Source organism: Acinonyx jubatus, chromosome A1 (genome assembly GCF_027475565.1).
Source record: "Acinonyx jubatus isolate Ajub_Pintada_27869175 chromosome A1, VMU_Ajub_asm_v1.0, whole genome shotgun sequence".
Taxonomy (NCBI): Eukaryota; Metazoa; Chordata; class Mammalia; order Carnivora; family Felidae; genus Acinonyx; species Acinonyx jubatus.
Genome location: NC_069380.1, coordinates 22847124 through 22852522, shown reverse-complemented (window position 1 = coordinate 22852522; position 5399 = coordinate 22847124).

The window sequence follows — 5399 nt, the reverse complement described above, 5'->3', positions numbered from 1 at the left end:
GAGAGGACATTGACTTGAAGAGTCTCCTGAACCAGTCTCAACTTTGGCTGCATCCAAGAATCACCCGGAGAACTTTTAAAAATACCTTTGCTTAGGCCCCACCACCAAAGAGTCTAATTCAATTGTCTGGAGAGGGACCTAGAGTGGTATTCTATATGAGTTCCCCTAATGTTTCTAATAAGCACCCAGTAATGACAATCATTCCTGTCTTGCTCCTTCCGCCACTATCCTCTCTGTCTCACTGGAGAACTCAGTAAGGAAAAAGGCAACCACTATGGGTGAGCACTGGATTTAACATCAGTAGACTTGGATTAAACTCTAGTTCTGCCACATGCTAGTTGTATGGTCTTTTTTTTTTTTTTTAAGTTCATTTATTTATTTTGAGACAGATGGCGAGAGACAGAATCCCAAGCAGTCTCCTTGCTGTGAGCGCAGAGCCTGATGTAGGGCTCAAACTCACAAACTGTGAGATCATGACCTGAACTGGAGTCTAGCTCTCTACCAACTGAGCCACCTAGGCACCCCTAGCTATATGGTCTTAAGCAAGTCGCATATTCTGAGTCCCAGGTTCCACGTTTGTAAAAATAAGTGTGTTCATCTTCAACAGCTGTTGTAACAAATTGCCCAAACTTGATGGTTTTAAAACAACATAAATCTACTCTCTCTCGGTTCTGGAAGCCGTAAGTCCAAAATCATTATCACTGGGCTGAATTCAAGGTGTCAACACTCCTTCTTTAGGGGAAAATCTGCTCCTTGCCTTTTCAGGTGGCTCCTGGTACTCCTTAGCCTGTGGCTACTTCACTCAAATCTCTACCTCCTTCTCTTCTGTGTCAAATCTTTCCATTTATAAGGATATGTGTACATTTAGAGCCTACTATAATCCATGATAATCTTCCCAACTCAAGATCCTTAGTTTAATCACTAAGAGAGAGAAAGACTCGTTTTAAGGAATTAGCTCATGGAATTAGGAAGCCTGACAAATCTAAAATCTGCAGGATGAACTGTCAGGCTAGAAACCCAGGGAAAAGCTGATGTTGCAGTCCAAGTCCAAAGGCCATCAGGCGGGAGACACAGGAAGAGATGCTGTTTCCTTCAAATCTGAAGCCAATCAGGCTGGAAATTCTTTCTTTTGGGAGAGGCCAGTCTTTTGTTCTCTGTGGGTCTTCAACCGATTGGGTGAGGCCCACCCATGTCATAGCAATCTGTTTTACTAAAAAGTTCAATGTTTTAATGTAAATCTCATACAAAAACACCTTCATAGAAATACCCACCATAATGTTTGACCAAATATCTGGGCACCATGGCCCAGCCAAATTGACACATGAAATTAACCATCACAGATATAAATATGTGTGTTTGCATGTTCTGTCCACCAGGGAGGCCTGGGAGCAGCAACATCCAATAACAATATGCACTAAAGGTATTAAAGGTTCCAAAGGTACTTTTAGCAGTAGCACAGTAATTGTGAAGAATCAATACCTAGTAAATTTAATAAAATGAAAGCTGTTGGGAAAACAGATAACATGCAAATCACCAGGTATTAGCGACTTACTATTGATACTTATCACAGAACACCATCTATATTATATTAGAGGAAAATTCAAGGCTGCAAGAAAGCTTGCTACTATAATGGGAGGAAGACACATTTTAGGAAATCAGCACGGCAAGCTACTAAAGTAGAGGTAACTCTTATTGTCTAATTGTCTCAGAGGGATATTACTTTGAAACTAGATGAGAAACTTTTAAACATAATTGTCCCTTACCTGAAGCATCTACAAGGATATATGCTTTATTTCAACACAACTAAGAACTAGAAATGTGTATTTGTCTGCTTTAGCTAGACTATGCTGCAGTAACAAACAGCCCCCAACATCTCAATGGCTTACAACAGTAGTTTATTTCTCATTCATGTTCCATGTCAGGGGTTTCACGTTGGCTGCAACTCTGCTCCATATTTCTTCTCATTCTAGGACCCAGATTGAAGGAACAATTCCCATCTGGATATGACATTCTTACAGCAGACAAAAATGTTGACCTTGTGGGAAATAGCAATGGCTCTTAAAGCTTCTGCTAAGAGCTGGCATATTATAATCTCTCTCTCATTAAAGGAAGTGAAATGGCTAAACCTAATAATAAGCCAGAGACTTATATTCCTTCCAAGGATGTGCCACAAATCACATGGCAATGGGTAGGGATATGCAATCATTTTTTGTAGGGAAGGGGGTCAGTGAATATTTGGGAATAATAATGCAACCTATCACAAAGTGCATTCACTTACTGAGCAATTACCATGGTGGTAAGCACTGGAAAAATGCAGTGAAGACGAAAGACATTGTATCCTTAGTTGCTTAGGGGATAACTACCAGAGAATGCCTGCTATGGGGCATACACTACACTAGATCTTCTACTTATGGTGTCCCATTTAAGTCTTTTCATAACCCTCTAAGCTATTATAGATACTCATCACTCTCATTTTAAGAGAAAACTGTGGTTGGCTAAAGGATCCAAGATCTCTCTGATAGTTTGTAAAAATGGCCACAAATTCTTCTGCTCCCTGCATCCATACTTTGCAATGGAACATGGCAGATCTTCCCATCAAGAAGCAGAAACTATTGCTCCACTCTTAAATCTGAGTTGGCCACGTGACTTGCTTCGGCCAATGAGACATTAACAAATGTGACAAGCAGAGGTGTGCACACTGGGGCTTGCCCTTTTGCTGTTCCTGAATCGTGCCACTATAAGAACAAGTCCAGGCTACTCTGACCTGCCCTGCCCTTAAGGATAGTTGTAAATAGAGAGGCAAGATGTGAGTGAAACGTCAGTTTTTCTTTTCTGTGATCTTCAGCCTGGAAAAGAAAGGCTCATAGATGAGCAAGGGCAGTATTGAAGGCAGAGGAAGATTCTTTTGTTCTGCCCCAGCCTTGTCACCCTTCCATTTTGAGGCTCTGAGAGGATATCGCCTCTTAGAGAGTCTCCTGAAGCAGAACACACTTGGTAACATGGTCTAGTCAGGCAGAGGTTGGCTAATAGCCAACTTTGGTTGTTACGTGGGGACTCCACATTTCCTGCCTGCCAGATCCCTAGGCACATGTTAAGCCTACATAGATTCAAGGAAACTGTCTTCCAAAAGTGTTACAAGCCACATATATCAACTTCATACATCTGGACATCTTAAGTAAAAATAAGGAGAAAGGTGACTGAAAGGCCAAGAGAGACTGAATGTGATTTAAGGGGCCTGACTAAATTATTAGACTGGACTCTTTTGAACCAGATTGAATATTTAATGAATTCTCTACAGACCCATATCCCAACTAATGACAAAGAATTTGGGGAGAAAATTGGAAGGAGGGAAGGAAGGAAGGGAGGAGGAAGAGAGAAAGAGAGTCATTATTTTTGTACATCTGAGTTATGATGTGAATTAAATTGTGATTCTGCTATAACGCATACAATGCCATACTACATAAAACCGTAAGGTGGGTTCTTGAGTTATTTACAGCTTTGAATATCAAACACGGATCAGGCTGCGAGGGAAACAGTCCTCTCCTGGTAAAGTCCTGGAATCCGGCAGGGAAAGGGCCCTTGTGTGCCTGGCTACCTACCCTTCGGCTGGGAATCTGGATAAACTAGGAAGGAGATGTGGCAATAAGAAGCTGTGTTAGGTTCTCACGCTTCAATAACTACTAGTATACCCTGTTCAACGAGTAGGGAACTCTCCAAAAGGGAATTGTGACATGTGGATTCTCTAGAAAAGAGTTAAGTATCAACTAAGTGGGTTGATTTACACTTCTTTTGTGATTCATAAACATATGAATGGTGTCTTTTTCCCGTCATAACTATTTGTATTTCATGTGGATCATGCCACTGTTTTACATACAGCATAAATGTATCAGGGAAAACTGTTTTCTAGTTTGCTCAAATACATTGAAACTATTTTGTTATACCGATAATTGACGTGAAATGTTGCGGTTTGGGAGCCAATAATGGTCAAGAAAGAATTCTTGAGAACTCTTTGGTGAAAAATGGTGGTTTTAGTAAAACATGGGGACAAGACTTATGAGCAGAAAGAACTGCACCGAAGTTGTGAAAAGTGGCTGATTATATACTTTCAAGTTGGGAGGAGGAATTTGGAAGAAGGGTTTCTAGGACCATGAGGGGCTAGCTGCTGTTGGGGAAAGGTCGTTTACTACTGTCTAGTAAAACCTTAGTCATGAGACTCTTCAGATATGTATCAGTGGGCCATATGTTTGAAGGATAATTGCTAACATGTATCTTGGGAGGGTAAGGGGCAGAGATAAAGGAAGTTTCCAAAGGGATTATCACACGTTTAAGTAAACTTACAGGAACCTGGAGGTCAGGCTAAGGTCAAGCTAAGGTTGCCTTTTGCCTCTCTCTAGCAATGTATTAACATTGAAGCAATTGAGTTCCCAGAGGAAGGTTACCCTGCCTGTCCCACGGACTTGTCAATGGGCTGTAAGTTATAAGAAAATTTAATTTTTTTTCTTTTGCCGTTGTTCTCCACATCAGTAATGAGGAGAGAAGCTTCTGCTTAAGTATTCATCTATAGGGCACTTACAGGTGAGTCACTGCTCTGAGTCCCCAGGACACCAAGATCAAAGACATTCTCCTTGACCTTAGTGCTTCTCTGGGCTGATGCTATTCTTTTTTCACATCTTTACAAGATTCTTCAAAGTGTAGGCAAGACCAGGCTGTGACATACAACCAGACTTTATTGATGGTAAAATGAAATTATCAACCCAAAAGAGAAAACTTTAAACTGGCTACTAAACGTGACTTCTGAATATCACAGGCTGTCCTCACCTGCCACTCCTTTAGCCCCTGACTTCCTACTACGTGTTAGGAGTGGCCTACTCTCCTTAACAGGAATGAGTGACCTAGAACATACCCACCCCTCCCCTTCCCCCAGCTCAGGCTCCAGCCTAAGACTAGCTCCCAGGAAACACCACAATCTTCAGAAAACAGCTCCACACACAAGGATGACAACTTTTGACATTGGTAAATAGAGCAGTTTAGCTCTGTGCTGCCTTGAACCTCTGCACCGCTGAATTGCAACTCAACTTTTTCTTTCCACAAGTTCATATTGCATGTTTCTTTTTTTAAAGTCAGATTTATTGAGGTGTAATATACAGATCGTAAAATTCATTCATTTTAGTGCATAGTTCTATGAGTTTTAACAAACACATGGTCATGTTACCGCTGCCACAATCAAAATATAGAACAGTTCCTTCATCCACAAACATCCCTTGTGCCCTTATAGTCAGCCCCTTCACAAGGTCAGCCCCAGGCAAAACTGACCTGTTTGCTATGTCTGTAGTTCCATCTGTTCTAGAGTGTCACATAAATGAAATCATATACATGGCAGCTCTTTATATCTGATTTCT